Source organism: Bos javanicus, chromosome 29 (genome assembly GCF_032452875.1).
Source record: "Bos javanicus breed banteng chromosome 29, ARS-OSU_banteng_1.0, whole genome shotgun sequence".
Taxonomy (NCBI): Eukaryota; Metazoa; Chordata; class Mammalia; order Artiodactyla; family Bovidae; genus Bos; species Bos javanicus.
The window spans coordinates 16,999,637-17,019,087 of record NC_083896.1 but is presented as its reverse complement, the minus strand read 5'-3'; the positions used below and the strand labels follow the sequence as shown (position 1 = coordinate 17,019,087).

Sequence of the window (19,451 nt, the reverse complement as noted above, 5' to 3'; positions counted from 1 at the left end):
CAGCAAATGTGCACCAGTAGGGAGAGGGGACAGGTTCCTGGTCCCCAGGCATGAAGAAAAGCAAGCGGGGTCTCAAGTACCCTGGGAATCCTGCACAACACCCTGTCTGCAACCTTTCTTTCTTCTCCCATCTCATCTGGCCTTGTGTGACAGCCACTGTTGACACATCAGGCTTACCAAACCCCTAGAGGGTCAGAACTACAGATCAGCCCTCTTTACGAGCCTGGCAAAGGCAGCTTGGTGTAGAGTAGACACCGCGTGTTCTGTGAAGGACTGACTGTGCTGTGATGGAAGCAGGGAGCAAGAAGGGGGCAGAGCATGTGGCCAAGGCACTGGCTTCTGCAGCAGTCCTATCATTGATTCACTGGGCAAATAAATACACCACTTGGCATCCTGCCTGATAGAATGGCCCACCCTCCCTGCGCTATATCATCTGGGAGTCACACGGGCAAAGCTCTTCACACCCAAGAGTCTGGCTCTGGTCCACTTGCTTATCACTCTGCAACTCTAGCAAATCACTTCCCCTCCTTGAGTCTTTGTCTGAAAGAGAAAAACTCTGAGCTAGGCTACATGTAAGGTTCTTTATGCCCCCAGAATTCTATGACAATGTTGATTCATCTCCACACATCCAGTGCCCAAAGAGCTATCTGTCCACAATAAAGCTTTGTGAAATGAATAAAAGAAAATTCCATCTCACTCCAAGGAGGGTGACAAGAGAGTCAAAGGTTTTAAGCCATTTGCGGGAGATCACTGCAAGAGGAGGAGCTGGGATTTGAACACAGGTCCTCATAGACTCGAGGACTTCAAGTACACTTGAGGCCTCTGTATTTTCCCTGCACCGACTGCTGTACTCACCCACTGAAGACACTACAAAGTGCCTTTTTATATGAAAGACACACTAAGCTAAAGGACAGTGCACGAAGGATGCATTCAGGCACCTCAAGTACAAAGTCATCGTTTGAGAAATTCCCTGAGTACATATTTGCCAAATATACCTAGGAGCCTAGCTAAGAAGACGTTATTGCCTATTAGAAGGTGAGGAATTACTGGTAATCTTCATTAAGACAAAACTCCCCTAAGTGTGAAATTTTGCTAGCTTCATCTGCATTTCCTGTTGCTTTATTGTAAATTCTCATTATTCTAAACAGAGTGACTGGATTAGGTGGGAACATTCGCCAGGCTCTGCCCAAGTGTGGAGTACCCTTCCCTCAGGGCTCAGGCTCCCAAACACTGCCAGGTACAATCAGCAAGACTAAGTTTGGAGGTAAACTAGAAAAGTCTTTATAAATCGTATTATATTCACTAAAACAAAACATAGGCAGTAATCACAGGAAATGTCTATCATTTTATGAATCTCAAATGAGCGGTAATGGTTACTGTGCCCTTAATTTCTATTTACTATGCCTTGTTCATTACAAGGTTACCCTCCAAACTTTCAGAGGGGAGCAGGAAAGTGTTTTGCTGTAACGACGGACGTGGTTAGAGGCCGTTCCTCTTGTGTGTGGCCCTCTTCTCCTGTGCCCAGCGCCTTGTGGATTTCAGGACTCCGCGATGTCGGCTTGGCCTGCAAGGGCCGCCCTGCGGTCCTGATCGTACCCAGTGACTTAGATGAAGCACTTAGTGTCTTTCTCAAACCCCTCTCCTTTGTCCAGGTCACACAGTCTCACTCTGCCTCCAGAGATCTGGGCCAGAGCTAGTACTTGGGACCTTTATCTGGTCCCTCCATCTTGAAGAAGCCGCAGAACTACAGCTTTACTTCTATTCCACCTTCACCTTTGCTAAGCTTCCAGGGAAAACCTTTACTCCTTTTCTTCATTTTACATTTTCAGTTTGTATCCCCGAATTCCCTTTTTCAAAGTAAAGTCATCACTTGGTACATGCAGGATGATTGGTTCCAGGATCCCTCATGGGTACCAAATTCCATGGATGCTCAAGTGCCTTACATAAAATGGTATAGCATTTGCATGTAACCTACACATACCCTCCCATCTACATGAAATCATCTCTAGATCACTTATGATACCTAACACAAGGGAAATGATACGTTCAGTTCAGTTCAGTCACTCAGTCATGTCCAACTCAATGTAAATGCTATATAAAGAGTTGCCGGTGGAGCAAAGTCAAGTTTGGTTTTGGGAACTTTCTAGAGATTTTTTTTTTTCCCCTAGAATATTTTCAATCTGTGGTTGGTTGAATCCACAGATGTGGAACCTGTGGGTATAAAGGGCTGGCTATACCTCCAATAAGCACCGCATGATGGTTAATGAAACCAAAATACCCAAGGATTGACCAAAGGCTTTAGGGCTTTCCTGGTGGCTCAGATAGTAAAGAATCTGTCTGTAATGCAGGAGACCTGGGTTCAATCCCTGGGGTGGGAAGTTCCCCTGGAGAAGGAAATGGCAACTCACTCCAGTATTCTTGCCTGGAGAATCCCATGGACAGAGGAGCCTGGTGGGCTACAGTCCATGGTTTCGCAAGGAGTCGGACACGACCGATCGACTAAAACTTTCCCTTTCATGTACGAGCAACTTATGAAGGGCAATGCAGTTAGGACTGGATGAGGGTGTTCATTCCTTCACTTGCTCACTCACTCACTCACTCACTCCTATTCCGTGTGTTAGGTGTGATACAGGACAAACTGAGGACTCAGAAGCAAACCGTGCCCTCAGGGACTCACAGGGTGGTAAGGCTGCAAGTAAGGGGAATGCTGGGCAGTTTGGGAGGTGGAAACAGAAAAACAAACAGTCAGAGGAGGGAGGGACAGAGAGGCCATGTCAGCAAACCAGGGAGCACTGACTGGACAGCATGCCATCCATGCCCAGCTGGGCACCGGGGACGGTGTTGGGGGGGTTGGCATGGGGACAGGGCGGGGCGCTCGTGTGAGGGAGTGAAGGCACGGGAGGGGAAAGTGTGGATGAAGAATGAGGACTGCGTGGAGGGAAGCAGAAGACACCCGACAGATGACATGGGCCCCCAGAAGCAGGGCCCTGAATGTCAAAACAGAGAAGATGGCCATCATTCACTGAGTAATAGAGCCACCGAGGGCTTCTGAGCAGAGATGTGACATAATTAGAGATGTGTTGCAGGAAGATGGATTTGGCAAGCTTGCACAGTACGGATGGGAAGGGGAGGAAGCTAATTGTGTGCCAGGCACTGGGCAGTGTTTGAGGCTGGTACATATTGGAGCTCAGTTAACCTTCTAAACTGGAGAAGGAAATGGCAACCTACTCCAGTGTTCTTGCCTGGAAAATCCCAGGGACGGGGGAGCCTGGTGGGCTGCCGTCTATGGGGTCGCACAGAGTCGGACACGACTGAAGCGATTTAGCAGCAGCAGCAGCAGCAACCTTCTAAACAGCCGTAGGAAACAAGCCTATTCCTTCCAGACTTGCAGATGAGAAAATGAGGCTTCAGGGAATTCCAGCAGTTTGCCCCTAATCCCCCAGCTAGGAAGCGTAGCAGATGAGATCTGGATCCGGTTCTTTCCTTTCCCAGGTGAGCCTTAAAGCGTGCTGTGATCTGTGTGGACACTTGTACACTGGACAGCCCAGTACACCTTCTGCTCCCAGCATACCTCCCGCCTGCCCTAGGAAGCGGGTGGGGGGAAGCAGGATGGTTTCCTGGGCTGCCTTTTGAGAGGCTGAGATGGAATGAAGTGCCAAGTGCCTTTGTTCCTGTTAGCTTTCCCCTGTGAGTGCGTACATGCTAAGTCGATTCAGTTGTGTCCGACTCTTTGTGATCCCGTGGATGGTAGCCCACCAGGCTCCTCTGTCTGTGGGATTCTCCAGGCAAGAATACTGGAGTGGGTTGCCATTTCTTTCTCTAGGGGAATCTTCCTGACCCAGACAGGAACCCGTGTCTCTTACGTCTCCTGCAATGGCAGGCAGGTTCTTTACCTCTAGCGCCACCAGCTTTCCCCCAGGTGACCCCACTCTAGAAGATAATACCTTGAGTTGCCTCCCAAACAACACGGACTACAGTCTCTTGCACAGAATTCCAAAGGTAGCAGGGAACCTCCTTATTCTCTTGTAGGGAATGCTAACTTCTGTCAGCTAAGTTTAATAGGAGCAGCAGACCAGGAGCCCAGGGAAACACACTTGAATACCCAGGCCTCCTCTGCTGGGCCATGGAGAAAGTCAGTGAGGAACCCAGAGTCTCTGGGCTGACGTCACTGTCTGGGAGGACTGCTCGGAGGGCTCAGTGCACTCCATCTGGATCGGCACACCTGCAGCCTGGAGAGAATGGTCATGAATCACTCCCATCAAGATGCCTGCTGCAAAAACTTGTTTTTTTTCCCCAAGGGAAAAAAGAGTTCCTCATTCTAAATATGGGACATGGCGATGGCTGTGCTATACACTGGACAATCCAGGGTGTAGGTTTTCTTCAGGGAAGCCTGGCATAGTGGCAAGAGAAGGGACTTAGGAAGCAAATAGGTTGGGTCTTAGTCACATCTTCCAACCGCCCCCAGGTTACTGGCTATACCTATGGGGCCTTGGGCAAACCACTTAGCTCCTTGTGCGTGCATGCTAAGTTGCTTCAGTCGTGTCTGACTTTTTGTGACCCTATGGACTGTAGCCCACAAGGCTCTTATGTCCACGGGATTCTCCTGGCAAAAACACTGGAATAGGTCGCCGTGCCCTACTCCAGGGGATCTTCTCGATCCAGAGATCGAATCTTAAGTTTCCTCATTATTAAATGGGAATGATAATAATGACTTAGAGAAACTAAATGCCAGGCCCTGGGCACATTCATGAGAATGTGTAATAATTTCTTCTTGTCTTTTTATTTTCAACATTTTGGCTATGCCCTCCCAGTGAGGTTGTTCTCACAAATTTACCAACTGAAGTCATTGATTTCGGGAGAAAAAAAAATGCTGCAACTATAGCAGGTTGTTAATACCCTTGACCCAGTGCTTATTGGGCTTCTCTGGTGGCTCAGATGGTAAAAAAAAAAAAAAAAAAATCTGTCTGCAATGCGGGAGACCCAGGTTTGATCCCTGGGTTGGAAAGATCCCCTGGAGAAAGGAATGGCTACCTACAACCGTATTCTTGCCTGGAGAATTCCATGGACAGAGGGGCCTGGCGGGTTACAGTCCATAGGGTTGAAAAGAGTCAGACACAACTGAGCAACTAACACTTCCAGCGCTTATTACCAGCATCTTGGAATTGTCAGCATGTCTTTCTCCTCCACCATACTGAGACCTTCTTGAAGAGGGTGACCACTGTGGCTTCAATTCCGGGCACACAGATATCCCTTTCTACCTCAGTTCCCTTCAACTGACATCCAATCAGACCACAGAGTCTATGGTTCTTCTGGGGTTTTATTTTCCCAGCCTGGTTTGAATAGCGACTTCTAAGCAACACCTTCAAGAACAAATCCAATTCTCTGAAAACCATCTCATTAGCATGGAATCATTTAGCATGGGATGCTTCACTTTGTTACTCTGCTAAGAGCTTTGGTTTCTAATCCAAGACAATTATATGTGCCAACATATTCAATAACATCTTAATAATACCAAACCTCCCAGGTCTCCGGACGGAATCAGATCAGTATGAGAGAGCTGGGGTCTAATAGGACAAAAGAATGGCATGCGGCAGAGGAGAAGGAGATGAAGCATTAAAACTGGGTTCAAACCCTGGCTTGTGCAGCTGGGACAGTCTTGTGTGGTATCCCTGGGACAGGGATAAACGCGCAGCAAAGGATCACTCCTTTCTCTTCCTCTGGCTCCAGAGAAAAGCAAACCCATGAAACGTTTCAAGTGAACAGGGAGAGAATAAAAGATTCACCACATTCCTGAGTCCACTTACAATATGGATTTTTTTTTTTCTTAAGCTTTTCTCCCTGAGGACTGGAGGAAGTGGGTTATTTCATTTTAATTATGGCAGCTGCAGCTGCTGCTTGTGAACCCAAAGACCAATTTTCAGATCAAAAAGAAAAACATATACACATCCCCACAGACAAACTCACCCAGAGCATCAACTACATACGTGAAGGACAGCTCCTTCAGAGAGCACATAGGCAGGGGTGTGCGTGGAGAAATCTGGGCCGTCATGCTCAGAGACACTCAGATCCAGGCAGAGATCCCTGGAGGCGCTTCCCCGCCGCTTCCCTCCCACCTGGCTTCCTCTCTGCCCCGAGCATCCACACCCAGCCCATGAGCCACAGGGCAGCGTAAAAGAATCTTTCATGTCCAGCAGCTGTGCACTTTTAATGCACACCGGGGAAATAAAGGCAGAAAATGGTTTTCTGTAGCCTTCCTGTGGATTTTTCACTAGGCATCCTCATTCAGGAAGGCCTGAGTTTTTTTTTTTTTTTTAAACAGGTCCTCCATGTGTCCAGAGAGCCAGCCCCAGACTTGTGGCAGTGAGGATCTCTCATGCAGGGATGATGGGTGGAGCTTGTTTGCCATTTTCTGGCTCACGGGCTGTATCCAGGTTTCCACTCAGTGTTCTCTTGTGTGGTTCGTCTCCCGTGTGCTCCCCAGCGGCTCTCGGGTTAGCCATGGCAGGCAATGGCGCACGAATCCTCCCCAGGTGAGCAGCCCGAATTCGCAACACGTGCAGGTGTATCTTTCAGAGGATTGAGGAGTAGCCATGCTAACGCAGGGACGTTTGTCAGGGAGGAGACTGTGTACAGCAGGTGGGGCATCAGCGTTCACCTGCTGGTGAGTAAGACGAGAGAGACTGGGCTCTCACCAGAGAAAGACCACGTGCTGCCGGGGATACACGAGAACTCTGCCTGGAAGACTTGGTATAGAAGGAAGCATCGTGTAGGGGTGGGGTGGAGAAGTTAATTGTTCTCAGCTGCCACGAAGCAACCTGAGGACCTTAGTGGAGTCAGTGGAAAGTTTTCTGTTTTCTGAACCTTTTCTTGGGTCGGGCCAAAGAGTGCTTTTTGGTCCGACCCAATACTTCACCATGGAGAAGGAAATGGCAACCCACTCCAGCATTCTTGCCTGGAGAATCCCAGGGACAGGGAAGCCTGGTGGGCTGCCGTCTATGAGGTTGCACAGAGTCGGACACGACTGAAGTGACTTAGCAATACTTCACCAATGCTCACCTTTAAGCCCTTCCAGCACAGCATCAAAAATTCTGCAACTTGAATGTGCGCAACAAATGCTCAGTCTTGTTCTCAACCACCTGAGTGCCCTCAGACCCCAGGCCTCTGGTCAGCTTTGTCATCAGCTTGTAAAGCCTCTGCTTCCTTCAGGAGCCAGTTCTGAGGCATTTCCACAAAGCCACTGCAAGAGACGTGGGTTCAGTCCCTGGGTTGGGACGATCCCCTGGAGAAGGGAATGGCAACCCACTTCAGTATTCTTGCCTGGAGAATTCCATGGACAGAAGAGCCTGGCAGGCTGCAGTCCATGGGGTCACAGAGAGTCAGACACGACTGAGCACACACACACACTCCTGTTGTATGTGTCACAACTGCACTCCCACGCCAAAGAGCACCAGACCTGGTGTTTCTACCACAAAATCCTGCCCTGATCTCTGTGCAGCTCCAGCGCTCTCCAATCCCTTCCTTCACATGACTGGAAGGCCACTTGCTCTTCCTAAGATGCAAGTCTGACCCTGCTGTTCCTGGCCTGAAATGCTTGCTGGCGCCTCACTGTCTTGGGGACAAAATCCAAAGCTCTCCCTAGAAGACACGCTTCTCTTCATGCCCAGCCTGGCCATCTCTCCTGCCCGGTCCCTGCCACTCTCCCCTCAGACGTGCCATGCTGCAGCCAAGTGAAGTGAAGTGAAAGTCGCTCAGTCGTGTCCAATTCTTTGGGCCGCCATGGTCTATACAGTCCATGGAATTCTCCAGGCCAGAATACTGGAGTGGGTAGCTGTTTCCTTCTCCAGGTGATCTTCCTAACCTAGGAATCGAACCCAGGTTTCCCTGCATAAAGGTCGGATTCTTTACCAGCTGAGCCACAAGGGAAGCCCAAGAATACTGGAGTGGGTAGCCTATTCCTTCTCCAGGGGATCTTCCGACCCAGGGATGCAACCGGGGTCTCCTGCATTTCAGGCGGATTCTTTACTAACTGAGCTATGAGGGAAGCCCAAACCCAAGTGTTTTCAACCCTCGCTGTCTTCCGGTTGCCGCTCCTTGACGGGGAAGGCCCCGGAGTGCTCCTTCACGAGCTGGCGGTGCAGCGCCCCGTCTTATTCTGGGGAAGCGTCTCCCTGCTGCTGGGAACCCCTTTTCCCGCTGCTCCCATCGTGTGGGTCGTGAGCGCCGACGTTGCTGTTCCGCAGCCATTTCTGGTGCGCTGCCTTCCAAGCACCGGTGGGTGGCGCACCGCAAGAGGTTCGTTCACTAATTGAGGCCGGTGGGTGTGAGCACAGGTGCCCCACTTGCAGGTAGATTTAACTGCCAGCGCAGGACTCTCTAGAGCTCTTTCATTCTGGCGCAGAGTTCACGGAGATCGGCACAGTTGGGGTGACTTGTCAGCCTGGGTCCCCAGGGGACCTCAGAGCTAATACTCCTCCCCACCCCACCCCTCCTTCTGCCCTTTGTGAACGCGAGAGAGTGAACCCTTTGCTATAAACCATTATGATTTGGCGATGATGTGTACCCGGCATTAACTAGGTGATCTGACAGATTCATGGGTTCTGTAAAAAGTGTCATATTCTTTTTTTTTTTTAATTTACGTACGGTTGATTTACAATATTGTGAGAGTTTCAGGTGTACAGCAAAGCGATTCAGTTATATAAATTCTTTTCCATTATAGTTTATTACAAGATATTTAATATGGTTCCCTGCCCTATACAGTAAATCCCTGTTGTTTATCAATTTTATATAAGGTAGTGTACATCTGTTAATTCCAAACTCCCAATTTATTCCTCCCCCCACCACTTCCTCTTTGGGAACCATCAGTTGGTTTTGTATGCCTGTGCGTCTGTTTCTATCTTGTAAATAAGTTCATTTATATTGTATTTTTTTTAGGAGGAATTGCCACTTTCTTAAAGGGCCCTGACTCCCTGGCCATCATTGATTGGTTCAGGGTTCAGTTCAGTTCAGTTCAGTCGCTCAGTTGTGTCCGACTGTTTGCGACCCCATGAATCGCAGCACGCCAGGCCTCCCTGTCCATCACCAACTCCCGGAGTTCACTAAGACTCATGTCCATCGAGTCCGTGATGCCATCCAGCCATCTTATCCTCTGTCGTCCCCTTCTCCTCTTGCCCCCAATCCCTCCCAGCATCAGACTCTTTTCCAATGAGTCAACTCTTCGCATGAGGTGGCCAAAATACTGGAGTTTCAGCTTTAGCATCAGTCCCTCCAAAGAAATTCCAGGGCTGATCTCCCTTAGAATGGACTGGTTGGATCTCCTTGCAGTCCAAGGGACTCTCAGGAGTCTTCTCCAACACCACAGTTCAAAAGCATCAATTCTTCAGTGCCCAGCCTTCTTCACAGTCCAACTCTCACATCCATACATGACCACTGGAAAAACCATAGCCTTGACTGGACGGACCTTTATTGGCAAAGTAATGTCTCTGCTTTTGAATATGCTATCTAGGTTGGTCATAACTTTCCTTCCAAGGAGTAAGCGTTTTTAATTTCATGGTTGCAATCACCATCTGCAGTGATTTTGGAGCCCAAAAATATAAAGTCTGACACTGTTTCCACTGTTTCCCCATCTATTTCCCATGAAGTGATGGGACCAGATGCCAGGTTCAGGGTTAGGAGCCTTAATAAAGCCAGATTAACCACAGTTCTGGGGGGTGGGGTCGGGGAGATCAGAATCTGATCAAAGCTGAGTCAGCTGGAATTCTTCCCTGGGATTTCTGAAAAGAGGAAGTGAAAAGGAATGTGGTCTCTAGCTATGATGATTGTAAGAGGTAAAAACTCACTAGCTATCAATGAAGACCCAGTGCAGCCACAATAAAAATTAGTAAATTTTAACATGCACTAGCCATTGGTGGCCATGTGAGTGTTTGGGCTGAACTGTGTCCTCCTCCACAAGAGGTGTTGGTGTCCCAATCCCTCGTGCCTGAGAATGGAAACTTACTTGGAGATAGTCTCTTGGCAGAGGTAATCAAGTTAAAATGAGGTCACTGGGGTAGGCTCTCATCCGATGTGGCTTGTGTCCTAAAAAAAGTGGGGGGGGGGTGGACACAGACAAGATGGGAGTTATGCTTCCACAAGCTAAGAACTACCAGAGGCAGTGACAGAGGCCTGGGGAGAGCCTTCCCTTCAGAGAGGACACGGTCCTTCTGACCCCTTGATTTGGGACTTGTAGCCTCCAGAACTGTGAGGCATGGCATTTCTGTTGTTTTAGCCTCTCAGTTGGTGTGCTTTGTTATGAGAACCCTGCAAACTAACATGGAAAAAATAGAGAGAGCTATTGCAGGGAGAGAGAGAAGCTCACAAGTAAGAGAAATGACCAGAGGAGCAAAAAGAAACAGAACAAATCTTAACAGAATTAAAACTATGAACCCGATTCTACTGCATCTCCCTGTGTCTCCGGCTGCAAGTTCAACTCCTTGGATTTGATGAGGTAGTTCTGAGGTTTCTGTCACTTTGAATCAAGAGTCCTAACCAGCACTGTTATTCATATTTAATCGTTATCATTAATGCTAGGAAAAGGAAAACAATTCAGACAGCTCCAAGTGGTGCCAGATCAGTGATGGATGGACAAGCAAGCCACGGCTTCCAAACACCGTCCAAACATGTCCCAGGAGGAGACAAGTTCCCCTCCTGTCTGGGTACAACTGCTTTCATACGTTCACACAGTTTAATCCTCTTGGTGTTTTTTGTAATCCAGTAATGGCCAGACTAAAATCTGAAACGGATTTTCTTCTGCACAGTTATCCCTTTCTTCCCAATCCAAACACAACTGCGTGCCTGGCCCCTTGAAATGCTCCAAAACAAAACAAGTCCAGCCCGAGTCCCTCATCTTGTTTCACGTTATGTTCTTGGCTGCACAAACTTAGGTCCCTTTGTTTCTTCTGCTCTGCCCTTGGACGCTTTCTGTCCACATTCCCCTCTGCGTGTGCTCCTACATCAGCAGAAAGGGCGCCAAGCTAGCAGAGGAGAGAGACAGTCAGAGGGAAGGCAGCCTGGAAAGGATTCACCACACAGACAAGAGCTGAGGTCCCCTGAAGCAACTCACCCGCCCTCTGGAGTCACCAGTGCACACAGGCCCTCCAGGGCAGAATGTGGCTGCATAGCGGGGGTCTGGCCTATGAGTTTGGTCTTGAGGAATAGAAGATAATTGCTCAAGCTGTCCTTGAGCCTCCAGGCTCCATTGTAAGAATAAGCAGAACCAGTCTACCTTGATGGTCCCACAAAAAAAGAGAGACACTGCTCTCCTGTAAAGGACTGGGGACAGCAATTATCCACATGAGCAAGATTTGATGACTACAGATATTATGGAGCTCAGCGCTCCCACCCCAAAGTAATGGAGGATTCTGGTTTTTTTTTCTCTTCCTTCATCTGTTCAATCCAGGAGAGCATACAAAAATATGATGCCTGTATCAAGTTGCCAGATGTCTTCATGAGAGAAATTAGCAAAAAGCAGCTATCTGGAAGGGATGAGGGCCAACTCAGCCTTGAACAAAGAGGGTGGGGAGGGTGGAGGCTGTGCATTTGCTCTCAGGCCCCTTCCCCAGACTTGCTACTCTGCTCCATCTCGTGGAGAACCACAATACTCAGAATCCTTTGCTCTCTGGCTTCTGGGCAGGTGGGCTTGTGAATGGAGGACCACAGCCAGAAGACTGGAGGTGAGAAGTAAAGAAGCGAGGGTATCTCTCCCTCTCTTGCTTGTCTTAGACAGCATCCTTGGCAGTGGCCACATACCGTCAGTTGCTTCAGGTCCTGACAGGCATTCTATACAAGATTCTATCTCCTGCTGGATTGTCTCAGCTTTTGGACTCTAGAAACATCACCTTCTCTCATTGCCCCTCCAGGTCTAGGAGCAATAGTGGTTGCTTCTTCTTGTTGATCTCTGGACTGACTCAATTTGTACCGTTTATCTTCTCAGTTGCTTCATTAACTGTGCAGCCAATTCCCTGTATTAAATTCCTCTGCTGAAAGACCTATGTTGGTTTCCATTTCCCTGCCTAGACTCTGATGGATAGAGGTGCTAAGAAAGAATCTGCAGGTGGAAGTGCCCCTCTGCAGCCTTGGGGACAATGAATATATGAAGACTCTCAGTGCTTCAGCTGGGATAGGGAGCTGCTGCAGAACCGAGCATGTAGTCAAGCCCAGGAGGTTATAAGTGATTGATAAGTGACTTAGCAGCAGCAGCAGCAACAGCAGCAAGGGACCTGTTATACATCTGGAAGAAGGGTAGTTAGATCTGTTCCCCGCCCCCCATGAATTTAACTAGGTTAATGTGACTTCCTTTATCAATTGGTAAGCTAATATGAGAAAAGCCAATTACTGATGCAAATGATGCCAAGGAGCTTAGTTGTGAAGCTTCAAAATCGTTTGGAAGATTAGGGTGTCCAGCATCTCTATAGGGAAGCTAGGAGTTAAACAAAACTGAGATGGACCAAGAAAGACATCTCTTAGCAGATTCAATGAGATGTTTGAGACTTAAGGTGATGTAGCTGGATCTTGTCTTTATTGACATCTACAACTGTTAAGGGTTATCACTGGTCCTTCCAGACGGAGAGGGGAGAAGCCATGCTTTACTGAGAGAGGATGGGGAGAGAAATAAAACAGAATATTTTGGGGACTGCTGAGAGACAGAGCATTCTTTGTTACTAAAGAAGAATTTAGATGTGAGAAAAGTATACATATGAGATGGTTTGACGGCATCGACGACTCAGTGGACATGAATTTGAGTAAGCTCCGGGAGTTGGTGATGGACAGGGAAGCCTGGTGTGCTGTAGTCCATGGGGTCGCAGAGTCAGACACAACTGAGCGACTGAACTGAACGACTGTAATATACACACACAGTCAGACACGGGCACGGACAGAGTAGGAGACAACGGAGAAAAGTGCACCAGAAACGGAGGGACAATAGGTTCGCTTTGCACGCACTCCACGTTGAGCCAGCCCCTGAGGGGCAGGCAAGTTTCCTAGTAGAGGTCACCTTCCCACAGGTGGATCAGGGGGTCTGGTCCCTGAGGCATTTGCTTTCGATGTGGCTCAGGCCCTTTGTCACAGGTGGCCTTTTATTAACTGATCCAAGTGTCCCAGACCAACGTCCCACACAGGAACTGAAAGCACCGCCAGGTGTGGAACAGCAGGATGTTAATGAACTGCCACATGCCTCACCTCCCTGGAAGCCTCTGTTGGTCCTAGAGGGGAGAAAAAGCAGTACTGGGACTTCAGTACAGAGGAGGTCTCAACCTCAGCATCCCCAGCTTCCCCAACCTCCCGTGCCCACCTACACAGACACACGTACTTGTTTCCATGTTGGTGAAGCTGAAAACATTTGTGGGGGGAGAAACTGAACTGGAAAAGAACCAATCCTTCCAGAGATAAGGAAACCCAAGTAAATCTGGGAGTTACAAAGGTTTTCCCACTTTAATTGCATCCATATTATCACGTCTGTTTTTTTAAATAAAATATATTTTAGAAGAGTTTTGGGTTACAGAAAAATTGCAAACAGTACAGAGAGCTCCCATATACCCTGCCTCTATTTTCCCCATGACTGACATCTTATAGTATGTTTTTTGGTCACGGGTAATGAACCAATATTGATACATTATTATTAACTGATGGTTAGTTGCTCAGTTGTGTCTTTGTGACCCCATAGAATGTAGCCTGCCAGCATCCTTTGTTGATGGAATTCTCCAGGTAAGAATACTGGAGTAGGTAGCCCTTCCCTTCTCCAAGGGATCTTCCCAATCCAGGGAGTGAACCCGGGTCTCCTGCATTGCAGGCAGATTCTTTACCATCTGAGCCACCAGGGAAGCCTCCATTATTAACCGAAGTCTATAGTTTATTCAAATTTCCTTAGTCTCTTTTGTTTCAGGATCCCACGCAGGACACCATACGGGATCCTGAAACAAGTCATCATGCGTTCTTACGCACTTCTTGGCTATGATGGTTTCTCAGACTTTCCTTGTTTATGATGACCTTGACACTTTGGGGAGTACTGGAAAAGTATTTTTTGGATGCCCCACTAAGGAAATTTGTCTGATAAGACTCAGGTTACGGGCCTTTGGGAAGAAATGTCCCCTTTATTAACTCTTTCTTGGTTATAAAGGCCATGCCTCCAGTCTGGCTGGGGCCACTGATCACTCGCTCAGGAAGGCAGCCACGGCAGACATGCCCTGGAGTCACCCCAGCATCTACAGAGTCAGAGTGTACATCACAGAGCCCTCCCAGTCTGGCCACAGCTGACCTCTCCAGCATCAAGTCTTGCATTTCCCTTCTCTTTTTTCTCTAGCCATACCAGACGTGCTTACAATTTCGCAAACGTGTCCATACCTTCACAGCTTCATGCCTATGCATTTGCTGCTCCCTCTGCCAAAAATGCATCCCTCCCCTTGGCTGCCAGGAAACCCTCACTTAGAAGTCAGGACTAAGCACAAAAAAAGCATCCTCTTTGATCCCACTCCAAACAGAATTCAAGGTCTTCTTCTCTGGGCTACTCTGTGTTCCTGTGCATTCCTGATCACCCTGCTCAGACATGTGACACCCCCTTCCCTGTTTCTTTCCATAGTACTCTTCAGCATTGGACATGCTCTATGGTTATTTTTCACTCTTTCTCTCCCCTGCCAGAATATAAGACTCGTGATGTTGGTCTGTTGTGTCTACTGCTATTGGACAGTGCTTGGCACATAGTGGGTGCTCAATTAGTACTTTCTGAATGAATGAAGGATATTGCTAGAGCATTGCAGGCACTTTCTTTAGCTGTCTGGGGATGCTGCTGTCTCTTTTAGTTGCTATGAACTTCCAGGGGAATGACCAGATCCTATTTAACAAGGGAAGCCTTGTGTTTGTTTTAGCCGTGACTTGCAGACCACTTCAGGACAGCCTGCTTATCATTAGCTGCTGTTCCTTCTTTCAGAACCTCCTCCACGCTCTCTAGAGTACCATCTCCATGTGGCTAGAAGGGACAGACTGTATTATGGAAGAGCTTCTCCAGAAGTTTACAATTTAACAGCTTCTAAGCAGGGATGAGGCCCTTCTGTTTCCAGAGCTGTATTGCTGGCCTGGAACACCACCCCTGCTCCATTACTGTATGGTTGGGACCACCCCCAGGAGCTCACTTTGCAAAGCGGAAACCACAGGAGCCCTGACACCTAAGGAGAAGGCTCTAGTCTCTGCCGGTGATTAGCATGGGGATATGGACAACCTCCCTGAGCCCCTGTTCCCTCAGCAGTTCATGGAAATAATAGTATTACCGACACCACTTATTGGGCTTCGCGGGTGACTTAGATGGTAAAGAATCTGCCTGCAGTGTGGGAGACCCAGGTTCGATCCCTGGGTTGGGAAGATCCCCTGGAGAAGGGCATGGCAACCCACTCCAGTATTCTTGCCTGGAGAATCCCATGGACAGAGGAGAGTGGTGGGCTACAGTTCATGGGGTCACAAAGAGTGGGACATGACTGAGTGACTAAGCACAGCAAAGAGCACGCCACCACTGGGCTTCTCAGGTGGCACTAGTGGTAAAGAACTCACTTGCCAAGGCAGGAGACGTTAAGATACGCAGGTTTGATCCCTGGGTGGGCAAGATCCCTTGGAGGAGCACATGACAACCCACTCCAGTATTCTTGCCTGGAGAATCCCATGGACAGAGGAGCCTGGTGGGCTACAGTCCATGGGGTTTCCAAGAGTTGACCACAAATGAATCGACTGAGCACACACGAACGCACACGTGCACACCACTACTAGAGGGCTGTTGTGAGGATCAATGGAAAAACAGGTAGGAAAGCACTTTACAGTCTGTCAGACCCAATCTAAAGCACTTTTGCTGACATCAATAACAACTGGCCCCAAGGGTCAAGCTTTTGGAGCCCGTGACGCTGCAGGAGCTTGTCCCACCCCCCAATCTATAATGCTGACAGGCAGCAAGTCGGGGGAGGGGAACACTAGGTTAAACAAGTTGTTGGATCTTTTGACTCAGGTCAAAATCAAGTGTTTACAGTAAAACATACACATAAGGCAATCATATGTTTACGGTACAAAAGATTTGTCCTCTGGCTGCTTATCAAGCGGTCTTGGGCTTAGGGCTGAACTTCTGAGTCTTCCTCTGATGTTCCTTTCAACTCATTGGACCCACTGGGGTGGGGAAGCCGTATGTGCTGCCTGGGGAAACCTGCTTCCCCACCTTGGCTGGGGTTTTAACTGCTGACTATACAAGTTAACAAGAATGGAAATTAATTTTACTTTACAATTTTACACAGGGAAAAGGAAAGAAAATAAACTGAAAAGGACATCAAGCTGGAAAAATATCTGTAGCATAAAGGATAGAAGAGGGCTAATGTCCATTCAAACAAGTTCCCAAACTGATGTGGGAACAAATTTAAGGACACCAATAAATAGATTGGAACAGATGTGAGAGTGTTCTACATGAAGTATGTTAAGTGAATACACACATGGAAAAAATATTGTTACTCTAATAATCAAAGAAATACAAATTAGAACCAAAAATAAAATGCCATTATACCTAAATTAGTAACTTGTTTCCCCTCCCCCCAATAATTCTTTGAAGCCAGTTATTTAAGTATTTATTTAGCACCTACTGTATACCAGCTGGGGCTTCCCAGGTGGCTCAGTGGTAAAGAATCTGCCTGCCAGTGCAGGATATGTAATAGGTTCGATCCCTGGGTCAAGAAGATCCCCCGAAGAAAGAAATGGCAACCCACTCCAGTATTCTTGCTGGGAAAATCCCACGGGCAGAGCCTGGAGGGCTACAGTCCCTAGGGTCACAAAAGAGTTGGACATGATTTAGCCACTAAACAACAACAATAAACCAGTCACAATCCACTTTCTAGCTGTGTGACCTGGGGCACGTTATTTGACATCTCTGAACTTTCCATTTCCTTATCTGTGCAATAGAAATGATAACTCTTCCCAGGGCAGTTGTGACAATTATAAAATGTATTCACATTGATGCTTTTGATTCACTGGGCTCTGAAATTGGCCAGCGGGGGGCATTAGCCCTGAACTTAAGTGTGGAAACCCACAGTTGATTCACCCAAAGTCCTATAGCCAAGGCCTCCAACCCATTTCTTCCTGCTTCCTGTAGAAGCAGGAAAGTGTAAGGGGCACAGAAGACAGGCTGGTGGGGGCATCACCTTGGGTGGCACAGAGGCTGATGGGAGGTTAGGAGAGAGGGCCAGGTGGAGTCAGGGCTGTCAGTGGGGGCAGGTTCTCAGGCACAGAGCCCTGGCACACAGGTTGGTCCACTCCCTAAGCCCTTCCTCTTGTGCTGTGCTTAGTCGCTCAGTCGTGTCCAATTCTTTGTGACCCCATGGACTGTAGACCGCCAGGCTCCTCTGTCCATGGGGATTCTCCAGACAAGAATCCTGGAGTGGGTTGCCATGCCCTTCTCCAAGGAAGCCCTTTCTCTTACTTGTCCCTAAACTGAAGATGGGCTTGTGGATCCAATCAGCATTCAGGGACAGTGAGTGGGTTTTCCATTTCTCTGATAGATAATTAGAAAAGCAGGAGGTGGCAGCTGGCCTGTGTATTATCTGCTCCTACTAACACTCTGGAGTGACGGGCAGATGCGGTGAAGCAGGAGTGACTGAGCACATCCGCAAACAACTCACTCTCCACACACTCAACAGCCAGTGGCCCAGGAAACTGCAATACATTCAAGACACGTGTCTGGAACAGAGAGAAAATGAAAAGGAATTTCTATGAGTGAGGTTCAGAACTCTTATGGATAAGCAGTGTCTGGGAAACCACATGTGTCCTTCAGGCAGAACCCCAGCCAGCCAGAAGAGGAGACTACTCAGTGATGAAGTCAGAGGTCGGAGCCTGGACAAAAAACTCCCCAGGACGCCCAAGTGAGGCGTGGAGAGTGGGTGGCTGAGAGCTCTCTGCTCCCTTCCTGAAAACCATCCACGAGGAAATTTCAGACTCATTGAACAAGGCACTTCATGATGCAGTGACCACCGGTCTCTCTAACCTCACCAGGCACTCGTGGCTTCCCAAGGGTACAAGGCAGTGTCAAGCCTTTGTAAGGGCACAGCAGCTCTGCCTGGACTCCTTTTTCTCCACTCTCACCTTAAAAATTCTGATCCCTATCAGTTCTGCCAGAAACCTCTGCTGAAGATTTCACCTGATTCAGACATCACTCCTTTGGGTTCCCTTCACCTGCAATGGAATTTGTTAATTTCTCTCTCTCCATCACTAGAGACCAGATCACTTCTTATCTAATTTACATCCCGAGTCTAGCAGGAGCCCTGATGTATAGCAAATACTCATATCCTACAAATAGCTATTGGATGGATGGAAGGTTGGGAGGCTGGTTAGATGGATAAAATGTTTTAACAAAGCTCACCTGTATGGAAGATGTGGGGGTGGTGGTGGTGGAAAAAGATGTGAAAAACCCCAGTGGGGTGACTGGTGCAGTATTCCAGAGGATGGCAGAGGCCAGAATGAAGAATGAAGAGGACTCAAGAGATTTTGCTAGAGGGACTCAACAGAACCTGATAAGCTCATGGGGAGGAAGGGTTGAGAGAGATGGTGCAGAAAGGCTGATCCCTACTTCCAGATGGAGCAGAGTGTGATGCATTCAGGCAAAATAAGGACCCAGTGGTAACAATGCATATTGGGCATAGCGGTGGTAAACTGGGAAAGGAGATGGTGAGTCTGGTTTTATCAGCAAGGAAGGAGGCATATGGACTGGCAGAGCTCCAATAAATATTCTTCCCTGCCTCTGGTGGCCCCTTATGGACTTTCATTTGGTAGGCCTTGGTCAAAATGGCCCAAAGACAGGGTTTAGATGATTAGAGCAAATAGAAGGCTCTTCTGATTCAGCACAACATCTGGGGACCTTCCAATGAGCAGGGAGAGAGGGGCTCTTTCAATATGACTGCAGAGAAGAGCATGGCAGCCCTGAGTTCACTGCCCTCACAGCATCCCCAAGGGGGAGCATGCAGTCACCTCTGCCATGTGGTGGATTCCATGCAAGGACATTCAGTGAGTACAAGAACTCAGACTCTGGAGTCAGACAGACCTGAGTTCCAATGCTATCTACTAATTAGCCAAGCAGCCTTGGACAATTCTCTTCACCGCTCTTAGCCTCAGATTCCTCATCTATAAAAGAGGGTGACAATTCCCATTTTTGATTGTAAATGTCTATTTAAATAAGTCTACACATGCCTGGCACTTTCTTCCCTTTGATCTTCTTTCCCTCTGGGAACCTCATTCATCATTAGAGCAATGGGAATAAAACTGCCACAAAGAAGCCCAATAAATATCTACTGGGCTTCCCTAGTGGCTTAGATGGTAAAGAATCCGCTTGCAACACAGGAGACCTGGGTTCGATCCCTGGATTGGGAAGATCCCTTGGAGAAGGGAAGGGCTACCCACTCCAGTATTCTTGC

The 19,451-nt window shown here is 48.2% G+C and overlaps 1 protein-coding gene across 8 annotated transcripts in view; it reads right to left on the bottom strand.

Moving 5' to 3' along the window:
* Positions 1–19,451, bottom strand: part of TENM4 (teneurin transmembrane protein 4) — an 854,243-nt gene that overhangs the window by 591,447 nt on the left and 243,345 nt on the right. The window lies entirely within an intron of this gene.